The sequence below is a fragment of the Passer domesticus genome, chromosome 5 (assembly GCF_036417665.1).
Source record: "Passer domesticus isolate bPasDom1 chromosome 5, bPasDom1.hap1, whole genome shotgun sequence".
NCBI lineage: Eukaryota > Metazoa > Chordata > Aves > Passeriformes > Passeridae > Passer > Passer domesticus.
Window position 1 is genome coordinate 51,569,796 of NC_087478.1, and position 21,583 is coordinate 51,591,378.

General features: G+C 43.5%; 2 long non-coding RNA genes across 9 annotated transcripts; one reads left to right on the forward strand and one right to left on the reverse strand.

The window, feature by feature from the left end:
- The first annotated feature begins 5,209 nt into the window (after positions 1 to 5,209).
- On the forward strand, positions 5,210 to 9,396 carry LOC135300706 (uncharacterized). The gene is made up of 3 exons (XR_010362482.1): positions 5,210 to 5,327; positions 8,256 to 8,291; positions 9,051 to 9,396. It is a non-coding gene; the product is annotated as an uncharacterized LOC135300706 (long non-coding RNA).
- A 138-nt stretch (positions 9,397 to 9,534) lies between these two features.
- On the reverse strand, positions 9,535 to 20,912 carry LOC135300705 (uncharacterized). Of its 8 annotated transcripts, none has more exons than XR_010362475.1 (5): positions 20,790 to 20,912; positions 19,762 to 19,870; positions 16,313 to 18,392; positions 12,123 to 15,675; positions 9,535 to 10,773 (listed from the first exon to the last, which is right to left on the reverse strand). It is a non-coding gene; the product is annotated as an uncharacterized LOC135300705 (long non-coding RNA). The 8 variants fall into 8 exon arrangements; XR_010362477.1 differs by having other exon boundaries at positions 19,762 to 19,867; positions 20,790 to 20,910; XR_010362479.1 differs by lacking the exon at positions 20,790 to 20,912 and adding an exon at positions 20,562 to 20,775 and having other exon boundaries at positions 19,762 to 19,867.
- Between the last annotated feature and the right edge of the window lie 671 nt (positions 20,913 to 21,583).

Consider the following 21,583-nt stretch of genomic DNA (forward strand, 5'->3'; position numbering starts at 1 on the left):
CCAGGCATCGAAGAATGTTTTGCCTCCTAACTGAAAATGAAAGGCATCACAGGGATTAACATCTCTTCTTCTCAAACACTGGAAGAATTAGGATAGCACAGGACTTGGGTTAATCAAATGTTTTACTGAGCCAACAGAAAGAGCCACCTTCCTTGTAAAGCCACAGCTACAGGGAGAAGAGCCTCACTGACAGGTGTAATAACTGAAATAACTTCAGGCTGACATCTCTGCAGACAACAGAAAACAAATGAGCAGCGTGCCTGTTACTTTGCTAAACCAACACTTTAGCTGAGAGAAAGGTTTTGGTTGCAGAGGTGTTGTCATCGTGACTATTTTTGGTCTCATTTAATATGTCATTTATAAACAGGCTCAAAAATGGTCTGCTGTTGGTATATTCAGAAAAGACTTCTTAAGTATTATTGAATCTTTCTGAGAAATAAATAACATGCTTTCACTGGAAATAGCTTGTAATTACCTTCTTAACAATTTTAAAATGGAAAAATTATAACATTCTCTGTCTTCCCCTGTGGAGGAGTGGTTCCTTCATTTAGATTATATGTTTTTACATTTTGTCTGTGAATGCACTATGATTATAGATGCAGAAAATAATTGAAGGAAGGTCAAAATATATACATTTTGTATTCTTTTGTAAGTATTGTGATTGCTTCTGCTGCAGTAGCTGTGGGGAACTACAGCCAGGGTTGGAGTTTTACTGTGTTGGATTCAATGTAGACATAGGAAAGAGCCCTAAAAGAAGTCCCTCTGTCTCAGTACAGAACTTAATTTAAAATGTGATGAGTGTCTCTTGAATTCCTCAGCCTTGCAGTTCCATTTTCCTGTTATAGGCAGCTGATGTGAAAAGGCAGAGCTGTGGGGTCTGTGTCTAGTGAAGTCTATAGGCGTGGGGCTGACAGCAAACTCGAGCTGAACTGTTTGCTCAGCAGCAGGCCTGAACAGGGAAGGCAACAGGAAAGCTTATGAGATGTGCTGATATATTTGATCAGTTTCTAAAGATTCTGAAGTGGAGCAGCAAGGCCAGAGATAGACCTTACAGGATGTCATCTCCTAACTTGTATGCCACGGATGTCAGCACCTCCCCATTGCAGATCCATGCCAGGGGTATAATGGAGAGGGATTAGACAAGGACTGTACTTTTGCAAATTCCAAATATAAATCTACCATGGGACTTAAAAATGTATTCCCTGAGTAGATAACCTAGGTTATTAGCATGCTGGAAGGAAGGAGGGAGGTTAGTATCCAACATTTAGTAGTGAGGCTGTTGGATGATTTGCTACTGACAAAACCAGGCAGGGATGAAGGAGCAGCATACCCCACTCAAACATATATCATGTCTTCATTGCACATGAAGAGATGTGCTTGGTTAAGCGTGATGCCTCAGCTGCAGATGCATCTTGTCTCATAGGAAAGGAAACTGTCTGCTAGTTCTGGGTGACCATAGCATGCGAGGGAAGAAACTCAGAGAAGTGAGCTGGTTGCACACTTTTTTGGCTGAGGGGTCAGGCAGTAACAGAGATCAAACAGTCTGCTGAAGTACCCTAACACTGCCAGCTACCAACAAAAAAGCTAGAGTATCCTCCTTCCTTTTTGTAACAGTTATACTGACACAAATTGTGAATAAAAAATAACAGATTTTAAGTCTTGGGCCATTAAGTGTTTGGAGGTATCTTTTTTGTTACCTGTGTACACACAAGTTCAACACATTATCACATTATAATTATGTATTTAGAAAAAATTATCAAGAAGCATGGTTTTGTGATTGTAGTCAGCTCATTACTGAGCCATTAGGAAACTGGTTCCAGCAGCAGAACCATTAATGAGTTGGTTTCAAGTAGTGTGTGTGCATTGTGATTGCTTGGCACTCTGCCTCAGTTTAATTAAGATTTTAAATTTACACTGTGCTATTCAACTGTGTGGTGCACTAGTGTTTATAAAAATGAATAGATTTAATTGTCCTCACTTTATAGGTCAGGCCACTGTGTCATTTTGGGGTCAAGGGACAAGACTGAAGCCACCCATCCCCTGAAGCAGTCTGGATCTCTTGCTCAACCTGCAGGGTGGCATTTTTTCTAAAGACCGAGAAAATGATTGGGTGGATGTTGACAAACCCTGAACAAAACAATTACAATAATATTATTTAGTAGAACTACAGTGCCTGGTTTGATGTATTCCTTGAGATTTGCAGAGATCACAAAAAAGCTAAATATCTGTAGAAGAGTAGTGGCCAATTAAAAAATTTACCTTTGACAGGAAAATGATCAAAGTAATTGAAGTGGTTTCTCAGAGCTTTAAAGAAAAAAGAAAGATAATCACATAATAAGAAACAGTATTGTTCCTTCTGTCACACTGTCTTCATATTATCAGCAATTATTTAATGTTCTAATCTTGCAAGCCTTATGAATATGAGCAGTCATGAGTAGCATGAGCAAAGTTTGCTGAAACAATGAGCCTGGAAAGGTCAGATCCCTGCCTTGAATAAATAGGTACAAATGACAATATTGCTGTTTAATCTCCTAGGTGTGGTGTGCTGCAACTCTTGTGACATTTTCAGTTTTTACTAAATTTTAAATAAAATGTCCTTTCTGTTTTCCAGCTGTGTCTCTTCTTGCTAATGTGTTTTCATAAGCTTTTTTGCTCTGTTTTATGCAGGTGGAAGGTTGAGTGAGTTATGAGTTAGGTGTGTGTTCACCCCCTTTCATAGCATAGCCTCCAAAGAAAATAGTTGGCATGGGAAACTTCCCCAAGAGGTTGACATTTAAAATAACACGCTGTGCTTAGCATGAAGTCACTCCTCAGGTTTATCTCTACCATGCCTCCATTTTTGTTATGAAATAAAACAGTATCACATTTACAGATCTACACAGCAAGAAGTCCTCCATGTTTTTGAGGTTAGAGACAAAGCAAAAATAAAATCCAGGCATGTGACAGCACTGAGCACCTCTTTCCTTGCTTTTCTCTCCCAAGAGGTTTCTGCAGAGCTGAGTGGGTGCCTTCCGCCCGTTTAATTAGGCATTCAGCTCCCTGCTCTGCTTCCTTGTTCTTTGCAGCAGACTGATGAAACACACAAGCATTTGAAAAATCAGGAGGGACCTCCAGACTTTGTTACAGCTATTTAATTATCGGGTGAGAGATGAGCAACTGCTTTCAGGTACTCTTGGTACCTTTGAGATGGCAGCATAAGAATAAACAACTCCATGATATTTTAAGGTCCAGTAAATGGTCTGATCGCTGCCAGCTCGTAATCAGGAGAGCCAACAGCTTGCCACTGGCTCTCAAGTCAGGCATATCACAGTAGTGGCATACCAGAGACTCTTTTTGCCATTACTGTGTTTATTCCTACAAGTGAAAAGACAAATATGAAACAGAGAATTGTAAAATCTCTGCCTGACCACACCATACTGACAGTTGGCATCTTGAGTGGATGAAAGGAACATTCAAAAGTAAAGGAAACCATGTGATTTCACAAACCCCAGACTCAAGCCTCTGAACTTCATCAAATACAATTCCATACACAACTAGATCTAAATTCTGCACAATAGTTTTGAACCCTTCTTCTCTATGTGGAGTACAGTTTTCTTCTTTCTCCTGATTTTCCAAATCAAACCCTACATTTCCTTTAATTATTTTTCCTATTTAAGAAAATAATAAAAATAATACCAGTGATGGTGATGGCAGCAGAATTAATTACTTACATTTTAAAGCACTGTACTGTACTCACTCCTGTAATGCAGTTAACAGTCTGTAGGAGACACAGAACACCTTTTTTGGGGGGAAAGAATTGATGGGATTGCTGTCCTTGCTTAGGGGACTTTCCAGCACAATTCTCTGTTGAGCTCCCTGTGGAGCAGGGAGAGGCTGGGTGTCAGAGGTATGTGTGTGCAGTCAGCCTGAACTCCAGCAGTGGGAGCTACAACTTTGCCAGGTCCTGCCATGGGTGGTTTGGAAATTCTTGCTGTGCTAGGAGGATGAGGAGTGGGAGGGAGAAAACATGACTGTGGGCTTGGGCTTACAAGGACTTAGAGAGTTTTTATCTGCCATGTGCTGCACTCAGTGACTTTGCAGTTCTGCAATCTTGTCCCTTCATTAGTCATATCCCTTTGCTGACCCCTCATTGACCAATTCCCATCATTACCTACACCCTGATTTAGAGTTTGGGCACTAAGTAATGGCAGCCATCTAAGCTTGCTTGGCTCTGGGTCCTTCTAACAACATGAAGTGCCTAGAGTAAAAAAGAAAGAAAGAGAAAACATCTTTCTAAGAAGAACTGTGGAATGGGGAAAGGTTCACAATAATGGATAATCCTTGGAAAAAATATAGTTTATCATATCCACTATTATGGGGAGTATGATGGAGCTGGTGCCCCTTCCTCATGCATAGACCCAAGAAAATTAATCAAGCATGTAGAAAGGAATGTACTTGTTGATTATGAATTGACATAATGATAATTGTGATAGTAATCTACAACCACAGTCTGTAAATTCACCCTAGCATTTCTAGGCAAAACCAGTCCCATTTCTTACAGATTAACTCACACATCGTGGTCACACACCTTCCTCTTTAGGAAGGTTCCCATGCCAACTGTTCCATCCACACTGACATCTTACAGTGTTTGGAGTATTGCTATGGAAAGAGAAAATGAGTTGCCTGTAAATCCTAACAGCTCAGGAGGCAGAAGGCATACAAGGGCAAGCTAAACTCATTTGATATTTGGTATTTTTCAGGTCCTGTGAGTTTGGAGGTCTCTGTCAAATTTGGAAGGATTGTGCCTTGCACTGCTGCAATAAAGGTCACAAACCCAGAGAGATGAACTCCCCTGGGCTAAACCTGGCTTTGCTGGCAGAATCCAGGTTTAATAGGTTTAATAAACCTATTAGTAGGTTTATTTAGTAGGTTTAATAAACTTACATGAGGATTAGTACTTCTAAACATGATATGCAGCAAAACTGCAAGCAGAGATGCCTTTTATTCCTAAATCACCAAGCCCCAATAATGTGAAACATTCAGAAAATCTAAGGCTGAAGCACAGAGATACTCATTAAAGGAGAGCTTATATAATCTCAATTTAATTCTTCTTCTATTGCCGTGAGTTTAGATGTGGAATAACGTGAGTGGTTCAGGCCAATATGAAAAATGAAATCTGAGCCTCCACACCCATCTTCAAGGTGGATGGAGGGTCATATTCTTTAGTGCCAGCAGATGGCATCCATACACTTTGGGATCCCTGCTTCACACTTCCCACTGCAGCAACGCAACATTTTCCTTTCATTGGAGGAGCCCGAGTCTCTCACACGAGAATATCTCCCAAACTGGTAAGGAACTTTGTTTTTATAAGGGTCACAATATTTCCTGGGCATTGTTCAACCTGATAAATTAGTGCACTGTGAGGATTAGATCTATTATCTCGGAGATTGAAATTGAAGTTAGATCTCACAGAAATTAACTACTATGTACAATCTGTCATTTGCAAGACACTTTGATGGAATTTGGGAGGTTTTCATGCAGCTGCTCTTTCTTGCTCTTTCATATGAACTTTTCTAAGGTATTTCATTCTTCTGAGTTCTTTGGATTAAGCAGAGTATCTAGAAATCCAAAGATTTTACAAGCTAAATAATTGCATCGTTTATCAAGCATTGCCATAGACAGTTTGCTGGGAGGAAAACAGCTCAAGGATGCTTTAGAAGTAGTTTTTCAAGAGTGAATGTGAGACCAAAAAAGATACTATTGTGTTTCTAGTTTTCCAAGATTCACAGAAAACAGTAGGAAATAGCTGAGGTTTGACTGGCCAGCTGATTTCCACTTGCAGAGCAATGAATCTCAACAAGAGGAATTAAATATTAAAACAATTTTGATATGAAAAGGCCTGTTGATAATATACTAGAAAGCAAAATGATTGATGGATCTCACAGAAACCAGACAGATTCCAAAGGACAAACTGAGTATTTGAAACACTCACAAATGTAATAGGAGAATATGTTATTTCTGCCTTCCGTATATCTTCAAAAGCACACGGTAATAAGGGAGATGTAAATGATTTCTAATCTTTTGGGGAGTAAAGATTTCATTAACTTTAGCAAGCTCCAGGTTAGACTGTACGTGGGCACAACACACAAAGTCAGATGCCAGACAGGAAAAAGAGAAAAGCTGCCTCGAACTTGCCAAAGATGTGTCTTGGTAAAGCCAGTGTTACTGTAAAAGCCTTAAGTGGAAAACCTGTGGTGGAACTGAAAGTGAACAGTGCAGTACTTGTGTCTAGAGCTAGGTGGCTGCAGTGGCACACTAAGAATGCCCAGATTTGCTAATTCATTGCGGATGTACTTTTTTTTGTATTTTGCTTCATGTAAAACAATATTTTCTGTCTTCATTTCTTGACATTTTTATTATGTACAAATTCCATCCACTTTTGTCCTCTGTTTCTTCTAAATAAAGTTAATCAGCTTTAAGATTTGCATCAAATGGCTTTGAGTAATGACAATTTGAAGCTGAGACTATTTAATTTTAAAGTTAAAAGTTCAGTCTTTTTTCTACATAGCTACTTCTTTAACTACAAAGAACAGAGAGAAGTTAAAAAAATTGAGGTAACTCACATATTTAGAGAAATAGTTTTTTAAAAAGGAATTTTCTGGCAGGCAACCTGCTTTTACCGTCATTTTATAACCTTGCAGAATATTATCTCTCAGGAACTCTATTATTACCTTAGGCAGTAAATTGGCACAAAAGAAACTTAACAAAAAGATGAGCAAAGTGTTGGCGGGTGTGGGAGGGGGAATACATCTTAGTAGCTTACACAGGCATTTCAGAAATTTTTTGGGGGGAAGGGGGTGTTCTGTGTTAGTTTAAAAGATTAAAGTTTGCAATCTGCACTAGAGGAGAGTTCTTGCTAAAGTCTGTATACCAAAGCTGGCTTTGAATTGAAGAACTGTTGTAATTAGATTACTGTAAATACAATAAGAAACTCACTCCTGGTGGTCTGGGGAGGAGTGCCATAGGGCACTGGAGAATTGTGTTGGCAGGATTTGGGACAGTTTGACTGAAAGCAGAGAATACAATCTCAAAATCCTTTTAATCTTCCCCCCACCTCCCCAGTTCTTTGGGGATTTGTTTGTCATTAAGTAACAGTCAAAAGATTAAGGAAGTATAAAATGACATTAAAGCTCACAAGTACTTCTATAAAATTATCAGTGCTAGCGTAGTCTTCAGCAGGGTTTGCTTCTGCCAAGACTGTCTAGAGGCAGGCAAAATGGAAAGAAAAGAGGCAGGCAGGCACAAAAGCAAGCGGCGCGAATGTGGGCTGCGGTGCCCGTTGTGCGCCGAGAGCGCGAGGCCTCGCCGAGCTGTTGCTATGTGTCTGGGCTCAACAAGCTTAAACTTTGCATGGCCCATGCTAAACTAATTTGAGTCAATTTGTCTACATCATTTCAACAATCGTCCTGTGCATTTTGAGTCGTACATACAACACTGCATGATAAAGGCCCACCGAGCAGATGCCGACTGCTCATTCTGCCGTGGTCTGGCTGTTGCTAGCTCTTCACCATGGTTTCTCCATATCCTAGTGACAATGTTAGTTTTTCCATGTTGAGGTTAAGTCTGTGCCTGGCTAGTTAAGACTTTTCTTTACAGAGGACAGCTCCTATAACAACTGCCAGCTCTAAGCATGACCTTTAAAAATGAAATGAGGGAGTGTTAACTGGAGGGTTGTTTTTTTTTTTTAATCTCCCAGGGGAGTTCAAAGGAATACAAGGAGATTTTGCAAGCAATGTTTTTAGCCTGAACAAGAAAGAGACACCAATATCAGAAGATGTTATCATAGGAAAACTGATCTAACCTTCTTACAATTAAATAGTTTCCATGTAATGGGTTTTGACTCACTTGTAAACATGTACTTTGTAACACAGTTTTATTTTTGAAATTGAAATCAAACAAGAATAAAGAATTAAAGCAACTCTACTCTGTGCCTAGGTAATATACCAGGACTGATCTGCAGCCAGTGCAAAACAGTATAGCTGCAGAGGGAATAAGCTGCATGATCCCATTTTCTACCAGCTAAGGATTTAGTCTTTGAGAGCATCATGTTTGGAAAACTCCAATATTTGATGAGTAAAAGAGCAAGAAAGAGCAGTAAAAATATATTACATTCTCATGTGTGATAAATCCCTGCAAGAGACATTAAGGTCCATGTGTTCTGTAGGGAGACAAAGGCTATAATTAATGTTTTTATTATTCTTGTATTGTCTTGATAGTTTCTCCGCATACCTCTGCTGAAAAAGGATTACCTGGTAAGTCTTGCCAGTTTGGAGCCCTGGATAACTCCAGGGACAGACTGGTTGTTTTTCTCTCTCTCTAATGAGCTATTGAGCATTTTTTGTGGCACCCACTAAATGAGGCAGCCATTTTCCTATAGCAAACTTTGATAAAATTTTCAGTTCTGACTGTGTTTCCAAAATAGCATAGCTCTGCCCAAATTGTCAAAATCTTAGGTGGGATTAAACTTTACTGGTTTGAGGGGGTGGAGGAGGGTTCCCCCTTTATTTTTCTTTTTTTTCTTAAACCTAAGATATTTTGGGTACCCTCTCTGAGTTAACCAAAATTTTATTCTGATGAAAAAGAAACAAGGATATATTGTATAAGGAGTCACTTTTTCCCTGTCAGAGAAAAATGCCAGTGAAAATCTCTCAGTGAGGTCCATGTTTTGGAAATTGTTTTAATGCAGAGGTTTGGGGGTTTTTTCAGTATTTGCTCTCCACATGATAAAACCAGAGAGATGGGAAACACAGACTGCTCTAAAAAGGAGCTCAGAGGCTCTTTTTAAAATGCACATCCTCCAGGCGTGCGCTCATCGCATTCTGATTTGAATTTTAGGCCTCAAAATAAAGTTCAGTACTTCATTCAAATTCAAATGAACTGTGCTATGCTCTGGCAGCCTCTAAGGATGTGGCAGGCCTGCAACACCTCAGAAAGTGGAGAGGGCAGCAGCAGCTTGCAGATTAAATTCTGTCTGCCCCAGAACAAATATATTCTAAAATCTCTCTTTTCAGGCAAACTGAGCAGAGAAAAGGTGCACATGAAGATCTGAGATGTTCCTTCCTTCAGTGCTACAGCTAATAAAGATGCAGCAGAGAGCAACATGTTAGAAAAGCTGAGTTTGAACTTCCTGCTGATGGTGGTGCTGTAGGAGTGTTACAGCTTTATGGTAGTTCCTGAATTTTGGGAGGGGGATGGACACACTGGATATAGATGCTGAACTCCCCTACGAGATCCAAGGGAACAAGTGTCTGCCACTGTTGAGAGAGTCAGTCACACAAATAAAAGTGAGCTGATTGCAGATAGGTTTACCAAGAGACTTTGAAAGACAGTATCAGCAATAAATCTGAATCTAAACAACGTGGGTGTATCGGATAAATGTGGGAGATGGTGAATGCCTGAAGTTAAAGAAGGAGCTGGGCACTGCAAGGACTCTTTTACACCGCAGCCTGAAGGGACATCTCTGGCCTGAGCCTTGGCTCCTTTTGTAAAGCCTGGGAATCAGAGACAGAAATTTGCTTCCATTTTTTCAGAGGGGTAACTCAAGTGAGAAATGTTAAACCCTACCCTTTCCTGGGCATAGATGCCATGGCAGATACAACTGCTCTCATGGTAGAGCAGTATCTCCCACCCTCATAAGGCCCCTTTTGTTTCCATGTGTACAACTCATTTCAGTGCAGAAAGCCTCCATCCAGACCAGTGTTGTTCTAAAACAGACCCTTTTCTAAGTATTACATAGCAAGAAATATGCTTCTCAGTAAGCACTCCCTTTCAGTCTACTGATATTCCTGGTGTCAGTAAAAGCGTTCATGACAGTATTAGAAAAATTATCTGAGCATCCATCTCTTCCAAGAGCTACCCAAGCACAATTGTTACCTTATTTATAATGCTTTTTCACCCAGCTTGATTTCCCAGTCAACAACAGAGGAAAGCAAAAGCAGGTTCACATAGGAGGAGTTTGTTATTAATTATTAATCCACAAATTATGCAACACCCATAAAGAGAAAGGTGTCTGGCCTTAGCACTATGCTGGGAGCTGCAGGACCTGACTCATTCTGTCCCTGACTTACCCCTCCCAACGTGGGAACAGTCACAAATGTCAAGACATAAAAGGCAAAAATTTGCCAGATTTTTCTCTGAAATGGACAAGATCCCCACAGGGAGCCATGGGCCGCCCAAGCAGTCTCAAACAGAGCTTTGTTCCAGGGGGAGCAGAGCCTGTGAGAGTGCCAGGGCAATGCTGGCCTTACTCTCTGCTCTGGGCATCAGCCCCTTCAACAGGTTGGGAATACAAATATGACAGGAAACGTCAATCCCACGAGCACAGATCTCAGCAGAGAGCTCTCTCTGTATCCCAGCAAGGCTAAGCTTTATGCTGTAAGCGAGTGCTAAGTGCTTTTCTGCCAACATCACAGCCAGCATGCTGCAGGCCAAGCTGCCACCCAGAGGTCACAGGGAGATGGGGACAGCTCTAAGCCTCCAAGCCACAGCCAACCTTACCCCAGGGCTGGTGTTGAAGTCACCAGTGGGGAAGCACTCCAGGCTGAGAGAAGGTTGTCTGTCCATTGGGCATCTCAGCTGCCCATTGTGTGAAGCAGGGGCAGGAGCCTCCTCTGAGCTCCTGGTGCAGATCCTCATGGGAGGAGCAGCCCAGTGCCAAAAGAAAATGGACATCAGCCCTTGGGCCACAGTGCTTTGGAGGTGGTGTTACAGTCACAGGAGCAAGAGGAGCTGGTTCTGCCAAAAAAAGAAAATGTGATGAGCACCTATGAAAAGGGAATTTGTTTTCACAGGATATTGCTCTTCTAAATGATAATGACTGATCTGAAACTCTCACAGATTATTGTCTTTTTTCATCAGAGTTGTCCTTACCTTGCAGCTTCAGTGTGACACCCCACAATGGGCAGCAGTTGTTACATAAGCAGTACCCCTGTCCCAAGGCACAACCATGAGGAACAGATGCCACTCTTTGGGGTAAACTGAGTTCCCCTAATCTGGTTTTATAGAACAACAATTTAACCTGTTGGTTCTATTCCCTTTTTGTCATACAATGAGCATAAAGCCATGCAGTTTTGCACAATAAAGCTAAAGTGATAAGATTTTTAATGCTTCCTAAGGTGCCTGGGTCTGGTCTAAATGTTACATTGCACCTTCTCTGGGGAGCAAAACACTCCTAACTTTTCCCAGAACTTGCAGAAGAACTGTCTTGCATTGAAAATCCCCAGCTAACCAAAGAATCACCTTTGCAGTTAGTGGCAGCCAAAGCCAAGAAACAAAACAAGGTGGGAGAGTCCAGCAAAAGCTCTGTGTTTACTGCTGAGGGAATGAGGCAAGATGGGGGAAGAACGAAGGTGCTTTGAGGATGCTGAAAGGGAAAGGAACAGTATTTTGACTCAAAATGGGCCAAACCCAGGCGTTTCTGTCGGTCACTGCCTTGTCCTCTCCCACAGTTAAAGTCAGTTTTTAGAAAAAATGCATTTGTGAAATTTGAAATTCCCCTTGTCATCTCTTTATCAGGATGTGTTGTTATTCTCAAGTGCTGGCCAGAGCATGTCTGGCACACTGCAGCAAATATGTTCTCATGCTGAGTACCAACACTGGTCTTATTTACACATACAACCCCTCATATCTGAGATGCATAAACTGCTTCTAACAGTTCCTTTTCCTCCTTTGTTCAAGCAGACAATGGTCTTTGGAAATTTATTTTAATGCTGCTGAGACAAAATTGTAATTTAATTTACAAATTAATAATTCTTCTTTCCAAATGCCCCTTAGCTCTGCATGCATATTACTTAATAGCTTATCTATATGACTATCAAATTCTTACTGCTCTGACAGAATATAAGTGACCCTTTGCTTGTACAGCAGATCAGCAGAGGGAAAGGGGGATATGGCTCCTCTCCTTGTTCCCTTCTTGCAGAGAAAGGACAGAGTTTGGTTTCCTATGGACCTGTTTGCCAGCTTTTTAGATCACAAGACAGCAAATTAGGAGCTCCTTCTGGGAAGACCTTTGTGATAAAGAATGCAACACATGATACCCTGCTAATCAGATAAATTATAAAGATACAGCTTAAAACATGAATCACCTTAAAAGTTATTCCATTCTGTTTTCCGCCTGGAACTCTCCACACCATCTTTTGTGGCAGCACCAGTTCTGGGGAGCTTTGCATTGGGGAACAGTGGATCAACCCTCTACCCCATAACTGAGCTGGCTGCCCAGCCTGCACTGAGGGTGAGTCTTCTCTGACCTGGTCTCCGTGGCCTTTTATTTGGCTCCTGTGGATGAGGGCAAGCAGGAGGGGATGGTAGTGCTGGGCAAGCTAAATAAGCTCTCAGCCTGTCTGGAGGCAATAAAAACCCAGAGGTTATTTAATAGGATTTTATTAAATCCCCAGAGGGGATTTAATAGGCTGAGCAGAGAGGATGGGCAACACAGCTCAGCTGGGTGAGGCCTTGACTTGGATATGGAGCCTGCATGGCTATGGGAGCTTCTTAGTGACAGATCAGGACACCTGGCATCTTCCCTGTCTTTACAAAAAGTACTTGTGGAGCTGAGGGCGGCGGAAAGCAGCAGCTGAGCTGCTCTGCAGGTGTTTCAGACCCTGACAGGGTGAAAAGGTGTCTAGGGGGGACCAAGGAGCAGCACTGGGGAGTTGTGGATACAGAAAGCACTTCAACCACCAAACTCTAGGGTTTTCCTTATCCCTTCACCTCTTTTCAGTCTCAGGCTAACTCCTGGATTCATTCAGCTCCATTCCTCAGATCTACAGAAAGCATTTTCCAAGGCTTCTGCCATTTTACTTTGCCATTTTAAAAATGACCTTCTGAATAAGTGAAACAATTAAACAATACAGTAGGACCTACCATGTCAAATTATAAATTAATTGAAAACATTTAACTTTGAGAACAAACCCCATCACACACACACACACACACCCTTCACCCTGCAAAAGGCAGCATTAGAAACATTCTTGTATTTAGGTAAAAATGTGAGGCCTAAGCAGTTAAAAGGCAATGTGCTCTAAAGCCTCCCTAATCTATTTTCCTCCAATTCTTTCCACCTCTAAGAAGCTTGTGGAGTTAGTTGTCGATTAACATTCAGGAAGATTGTACTCTGTCTCCAGTTCATTGCTCTCTTGTTGGCTTATTGTTATTCAGAGCCCATTTATTGTAGATGAGCCATTCATTTTCCTCTAATTGGATGGGATTGGATTTCACTTTCATTGTTAGATGCATTGAAAACCCTGGAGGGGCTACAGGGATCAGCACAGGGCGGGGGAGATTTAACTTAGCACAAAGTTTAGGTTGCAGCTGAAAGAAGCTACAATTTATTTATTTTTTTTAATTTTGAGGGTTTTTACATGCAAATGCCTCATGGCTAGATTTGCAAGGTCTCCTCTGTGACCCCAAACACCTTATTGCATAACATACTTTTGGTATTTTTATATAGTTCCTCACTAAACCACTCATGACATAGGGATTGTTAGGAAGATTTCTGAGCATCAGAGATCCAGCAAGGCCTTTGCACCAATGTCCCTCCTCCGGATCCAACTGGCTGAGTCCTTCAAATGTTTGGATTAAATCCTTTCACAGTTCTGGGATTCTGCACTGTAACATCCTCCCCTGACAATCTGCTCAGATTCCTTTGGGGTAATACAAGGGTCTGCGAGAAGAAAGAATTTTCAGAACAGCATGCTGCAGCTCCTGCAGCTGCTCTGTCCCCATCTAAGGACAAGCTGAGGATGGAAGAGCCTGCCCAGCACTGATTCACAGCCTGGCTTTGTGGCAGAGACACAAGTCTGGACCAAATCCCTCTCAGCCATGTCATATCTCACTCTGAAGGGCTGGCAGCAGAGCTAAAAATACACCTGGGTACCCATGTGTGCATGTGTGTGTGTATCTCTCTCAGATTCCTGTGTGTGGGAGCTCCCTTCCCAGATGGAAACATGGGGTGACCATGGCAAGGGTGGCACAGTCACTCTGGGCTCCTTGATTGCAGCACCTCACCAGGCAGCTCAGGGTTTGCAGTGGAACAGAATAGCCCTCCTTGTTCACCTGGAAAAACATCTGCTGGGAGCAGGCCTCGGGATCTAACTACCAAAGTTAGAGGCAGTATTAAAATTAAACTCAAGGGTTTGATTGTCAGAAAAACTGGTCTGTGATCTGCTGCAGGTTGCTATGGAGTCAGTGTAGAAATGGGAAGCCCTGGAGGATGAGTGATTCCTCCCAAGACAGGTCTCCTGGGTAGGCTGACCTGCTTTCTAGAGCAAAGAAGCCAGGAGATGCCTGCCTTAGGTGCAGCCCTGAGCTCTAGCACATCCCCCAGATGTCCTCTAAGCATCTCTAAACATGATCTGGCAAGGTAAAGCCAGTGACTGTCTTTGTGGGAGAGAAGGGAGATGAAAAGGAGCAGGGAGGAAGTAGAGAAAACCTGCTGTGGTGCATTGGAAGGGTTAACATTCAGCCTCCTGCAGATGTTTGTCTTATGGGGACCTGGGGGCTGCCTGAGCTGGGGTATTTGCATGGGAAATTCACCAGCAAACTGCAATCCTGGAGCCTTTCCCTTGGAGGGGGCCTATTTTGTGCCTCTCTTTTCTTCTAGGACACAGATTTTTATTAAACGTGGGGCTGATGTATCTCTGACATCCTCACTGTGCTAACAGATGCATTTTAAACTGGCCAGCAGGTTTAAAACAACCAGAAGGTACACAGGAAAGGATGGGAACACCCATGTGCCTCCACACAGTGCTGGTGTTACTAGAAGGGTGAAACAATTACCAAAGGAACTGTTGAAAAAGAACCTCTGCCCGTGCACACAAGAATAAGCAAAACCCATTTCCTACAAATCTGTGCCCAGATCCTGATAGCAAATAAGCTACCAGCTTGATCCCAAACCCTATTTCCCATTTTATAAAGGCAAAGGGCACGCTTGAACCCTTCCATCCCCTGTTCCTGGCTCCTTTAGTTAAATTTTAGGTGACTTGACACCTCTGAGAAGCCCACATGCAGCAGAAGGAGACTAGCAGAGAGCAGCACAGCCTGGAGGGAGGCAGAGGCACCCACACACCATGTGTGTTGAAAATAAGAGAACTAACACCAGCCCCAAAGGTCAGGCTATGGCTGAGACACAATATACTGACAACCTTAACCACTAAAACTGACAGATCCAGAAATGAGGACAACATCCAAAGGTACCCAAAATTATAAATAAATATCAAAAACAAGAGATAAAGTTTCACCTGCTGCTAGCTGAGATTTTTTTTTTATTTAGAAGGACTGTGGGAGACACCTTATGTGAAAGGCTTTAACATGAAAATCTGCATTAGAAGTCTCTGGTCAAAAGCACAGACATTTTGAGGGTCTCCAGACCCCTCACAGCACAGGGAACACCAATGGCAGCAGCAGGCAGGGCTGCCCAGGTTCAAAAGTGAGTTGACCAACCAAAGAGCTTCAGATGACATCAAAGTCCACCAGAGATCACAGTCTATCACTTGAATGCCCAGTTATGCACATGAAATACTATTTTGAGCATTTTTCAGCTCCATTAAGTCAATTAAAGTTTTACATATCTTCTTGCTACAGAGGTATTTGGTGGTTGTCAACCTCTGGCTCTTGGTGGTTCTTGAGGTCTCCAGGCCCCTATAAAACAGTTTGCAAATTATAATTAAACAAAGCAAGTCTGTGAGCTCAACAGCCACTATCCCAGGCTTGCATCTCCCCTGGAAAATCGTGCTGGTCTGCAAAGAAAAAGTTACAAAAATCCCTCTGCTCTGGCTCCCACACAGCCTCCTCCCATCCTTCCCCTGAGTGTGCTGAGCATCACAATCACAAACCATCTCCCCGGGTTTTCCAGGCCTCTACAGATCCATGGGTTATGGGCAGGGAGCTGGCCACGGTCTCTCCAGCATTGTATGAGGGACCAGTGTCCTTGCTGTGAGTGGCACCTTCACACACTCCCTGTGCAGGGACTTGTTGGCTTTGACCATCACACACCAGCTCTGTGATATCTCCAGCCCCTTTGTTTCCCAAATCATAGGTACAGGTCTTACAGAACTGTGCTGGACATTTTCCTCTGGAGAATGCTCTCCAACAGCAGCTCCAGCTCAGACACTGCTGAGTTACTTTACCATCGTGCTACATGTGCCACACCAGCCTGAGTGTTACTTCTCATAACACGAGCTCTTAGTCCAGCAGAGCTCATGTGCTCCCACCTTCAGCCCAGCTGCAGGGGAACCTTTGCCTGCAGAATCACCCCAGCCCACGCCAGTGAACACACCTGTCGTTCCCCACACTCAGAGTTCAGGTCTTTCTCTCTTATTTTTCTCCATTTTTTTCCAGCTGTCAACTACAAAGAAGCAGTGGGATTCACACAATGAGTCACTGTCACAGGCAAGGTTTTCTTCTCAAAGTAAGTCCCAGTTGTGAGTGGGAGAATCTCTTAACTCTTCTGTCCTTGGGCACAGCAACCTTTCAGTTTTTCCTGAAAAACCTGAAAAACTGTGGATACAGAACATCAGCCATACCAAATTGCACTCTTCTCTGGAGAAAACCAAAGCCAAACTGGTCAACCCAGAAACACAGCATCACTGGGAGGTATTGGTCTCTAATGGCACAATGTTGTGGTGCATTAGTTTTAGTTGTTCTCTTGCACTGGGTGATTGGGAATTTGCACAGAATAGTTTTATATTGCACTGTATAACTTATGTTATATCATGTGGTTTGTTACCCCATTTCCCCATCACATGGTCTTTCCCTCAGCTGTGCCGGTACCCCCTGGTGGTCTCTCCCCTGGGTTACCCCTCCCCTCACCACTCCTCACTGGTGTCCCATTGGCTGTGGACCTCTCCATCACCATCCTGGGGGGTATAAAAGCTCCTTGCCACGAGGGAACGCCCTCTTTCCTCCCATGGGTTTGTCCCGTTGGTGTGTGTTGTGGAATAAAGAACATTTCCCATGTGGAGGAGAGTGCTTCTCAATCTTTTACCTTCATCTATGGATTACCATGTGGGCAAGGGTCCATAGCTAGCCTGAGTGGACCCCAACAGACCAGGAAGAGTTTTACCATGTGAAATCTAGCAAGAATAGTAAAAAATATGGCCTTTTAAAACTCTTTCAAACAATTACAGAAGGAAACGAGAACTTTCTATGCCATTTTAATGTCCTGCTGCTTTAGTAAAAATTTGACATGACTGCTCCATTTAATTTCAGGATTTTTTTAAATTTCCTGATTTTGCCTTGTCTTCAGTTACTTATTTTTTCTTCCTTCCATTTTTACAGAATTTTCAGAGGTTAAAGGGAATACATACACACATGCAAAAATTGAGGAACTGAGGAAACAGATAACTCTTTGAGTATCTTTTCCAGATGTTCTTGAATGAGAACAACACACCAGGAAAAAAAGGCCTTGAATGAAAAATAAATTTAAAAAGTGGTGGGAGTAAAGGATGACAGAAGTGGGAAAATGAAAGAGAAGACAGTTCCTCAAAGCAGGATATCCCACCCCAGACTGCATCTCCTCCCACTGCAGAAGCAGAGGTTATTTGCAGGCTCACCAGCCCTCCTGGCCTCGCCTGCTGCCAAGGGTTTATTTTCCAGGAAGCCTTTTTCCAGGCCCAGAACAGGCAGTGGGAATGCCTGGACCCTGGTTCTCAGCAGGTGGATACAGCAGCTCTGGTGGCACTGGTGCAGCCAGGCCGTGCTCTCAGGACACCTCTGGGAAACACAAGCCACACTTGCAGAGGCGTTTTGCCTTAGGCCGGGAAAAACTGTCCTCATCTTCCATAATTGTCCAAGAAATGACAATGAACAAATGGCTCCCTGCCACTTGTCACTTTGTTAGGATTTTGCCTCCATGCAAACCAGCTGCCTCATGACCTGGGGAATGAAAACCGCCTGATTCTTGCAGGTTTGCACCCAATATTGCCATTTCCTCACTGCATTAATTCCAGCTGCCCATCCCTGCACCCCTTCCAGCCCTGCTGTTGCTCTCTCCTTGCCTCAGGAGCGGCCCCACGCTGTGAGTCTCACTGGCTGAGCACAAGCCACGGGCACAGCCCAGCCCAGCTCCCCAGGGAAGGATCTCCACCATCACCCCACTGCCCTGGTGTGCCACTCTTGCTGCTTTGATGTGAATAATTCCAGCTCCCCTTTTCCCTCCCTGGCACAAAGCTGCCAGAGGCGGCGGCGTGTAAAAGTTGTTGCATCTCCATTAAACTGTACGCGCTCCTCCCGCCGGCCGCAGTGCGCTTCAGATAATTCTTTGATGCAATATATTTTCCAGGATAGGCTTTTGTTTTCTTTCTTGGCCGCTCACCCTCTTTCTGTGGTCAGTTTTGCTCATTTCTCTTGTAAGCTGTCTAGAGGCAGAGAAAAGGCTTTCAGTTTTAAGCAGTTTCCTTTTCAGTTCCCCTTTATTGAATTCCAACCTACTTTTTTTTTTTTTTAAGCATAGGGACATCATTTATCTTGGACTTTAAGTTGCAGGGGCCTTCAAGGGGCTTCTTTTTTTCTGTCCCAGCTGCATTTGTTGACACACAGTCAATCTGTTTTTTGCCTTCGTTCCCCCTCTTCCCCCCAGCAGGCCATAAAGTATCGACAGCTGTGCCCTTTATTAGCATAGCCATTTTAAGCACAACAAGGGGAAAGAGACTAAATATATTACAGCCATTACCTCTGTCAAAAAGTGACAATTTTAAAACATTTTAGCTTTTCACTGGGAAAGCCGGCAGCACAAAAGAAAGTGCTATAATTTTATTGTAAATGCTTTTTAAATATGGGTCACTTGGCCATAATCAATAGAAAGGATGGAAAAGTTCAAAGCTTGAGAACAGTCCAGGCAGATAGCAGAATTATTTTTTTTTTAAAAAGGCTTGTCTTTAAAATATGCTAATTGGGACAAAAATACAACAGTGAGAAGCATGCAAAATAAGATCTTGTTCCTGGCGGTTTTGTTTTCTTTACAGCACTGTTCATGCTTCTCCCGTCTACTTGTAAGTGTGTTTTACAACTTGGATGGGAATTATTCCTCCCCAACAGGGTGTTATGAACATTTGGGGACTGAGAAAACAGGAGGGAATCCAGACAGTCACTAGTCTCTTCTCAAAAGGGAAAAAAAGCACTAATAAACTACTGTTTTTTTCTAATGCCTTTGGAAGTGTGATGTGCCACAGCACGGTGATTTACCAGGCAAACTCACTTCTTGAGCATAAAATAATCATGGAGCCTGAGAATCCTGGTAGTTTAGGTTCAGGTTTGAACTCTTATTGGCAGAAACTTGTATTTTATGTTTCTAGACTGAAGAATTGGGCTTTTTGATTAGACAAGGACTAACACCCACAGTCAGAATCTGTTACAAGCTCTAAAACGTAAAAGAGGGCTAATGGATGTCCTGAAGCCTGCCGATCTTGGCTGCTTTTCTTTCAATTTCTAATGGGTTTATTAGGCAAAGAGGAAGGGGCAATCTCAGCAGGGTTTATTTTGTATGGCTTCACCGTCCTCTCCATTTGTTAAATCTGGAGTGAACTTAGAAGTCTTTTCTGTTATCTTTCCCTCTCTAGTTACAATTTTTGCTAGAGGTTTCCCTTGGGTTTTCAAATTTCAGAACGTATGTAAAACTTGGCTTATACCAAGGCAAATTGTTAAACAGGCTCCCAAAAGCAAAGCTGCTTTAAAGAACCTGTTTAAGCAGGAAGCCCATGAAATCCTGCACACAGCCTTATACAGTACCTGCCAAGAGATGTGATACAGCCTTTGTCTTGCAGTGGCTCCTGGGGGTGTGTATCCCATTGCACTGAGCAATCTCCAAATTTGCAGGAGAGAGCAAGCGAGCATCCTGCTGTGGGAAGAGTGTGGTCCATGGCAAAGGGGAAACTGGAAGGAATTCTCACCACCCATCTTTTGGCAACCAATTTAGCAGTTAAATGTAACCAGCTGGTCTCCCCAGGCTCCCTCTGTAGTCGAGGGAGGGAAAGCAAAGCTCCTGCAGAGGGTCATTCAGTACACCCAAATGAGCCTTACTCTGAATTGTCCTCTCTCTCATCCGTGACTGGAAAAGGACTTAGAAGAGACTACCCGGGTAATTTAGCCAGCTAAGATGGGTGGTCTGAATAATTCCTTCCCCACTAACCTCTAAAAGCCTGCCTAGGTACCCCACAGAGATTGGCATGCTGTCGGAGGGATCGATTCCCAGGCACATCAGCAGCTCAGTGATCTGTGCTCTCGCCTGCTCTGGAGAAAGCCGGGATGCTCGAGGAACTTACCTGGTCCTGTTGGACCCTGCTGCTCCCAGCCAGGACAGAGAGCTGAGCTGACCCTCGTGCTGTCAGATGGTGCTGTAGGACTGCTTGTGGCAATATTTGGGGTTTGGGCTTTTTTCCCTACCTGACAGTCTGCATCCGCTGTCCTCAAGCCTGGCCAGAGGCCACTGGCATGGCAGCAGCTGCGGGTCAGCCTGGCCCTCAGAGCTGTCTCACGGCAGAACTGAAAGTGGCCCCAGTGCTGCCCAGAGAAGACAGGGCTGCTCCTACCTCCTTCCCAAGAAATTAGTTGGGTTCGTTCCTGTGGGACCCCCTCACAGAGAGTCAGGAACAGGGCTTGCTCCCAGGGACGACAGCAAGGCACAGAGCACGGGCACCTCCCCGTGAGGGACCGACTGCAACCCCCAGCGCCGCGGGGGCCTGAGCCGAGGGCAGCAACCCACGGCAGGCACAGCCTTCCACAGCAACGGGGAAAAGCAGGAGACTGACAGGACTCACCTGCATTGCTGTGGTAAGAGGAAGAGCCCTGAAAAACGCTCAGCTTTACTACAGCCACCACCTCTTCCCTCACCTCACACCCACCCGGGCCTCATGCCTGCCCTGCTTCCCTCCGGCTCCCAGGCCCGCCTCAGCCCGGCTGGCACCGCTCGGGAAGGACTCCCAGCCCGGGAGCTGCTTTCCAGGCACAGCTGCACGATACATGGAAAAGCCAAAAGGACATCGATTTGCCCCAAAACTCCCGGTCTAAATATTGCTTCACCAGAGTGACATGTATTTTGGAGAGAGACAACTTCAGGACAAGCAAAAGCTTTTGCGTGGAGAACAAATGGCCCCTAACACTTTCCATAAGGGCCAGATCCATGCAAGTAACTAAGATGTTAATGTAAGAAGAATTTTCATTTGTAGGACTAAATTTTTTTTCTTTTCTTTTTTCCTGTCTAAAAGTGAGCCACATCTTTGCACTACTACTAAATCACTGCCTTTCCATGCTTGACCAGAAGAGGATCTGACGTGGGCAGCTGTTTAACTTGCTGCTCAAAGACCAGCCAAGTCTGGCTCTCAACTGTTTGAACAGTGGAAGAGCCTTTTTACAGGCAGCCTTATTAAAGCACAGGATTTTATTAGCTGTTTTGTGGTAATAAGTTGAAGTACAATGTTGTGGAATGCTCCTTCAGGAGATATGGGATATTGTGTACTTTGGGGTTTACTTTCCTCTTTCTGACTAGGATGCTTAGCAACCCACTAATGCTACGGCTTCATTGTAATGTTCTCTTCTTAAAGCCACCTCTGAC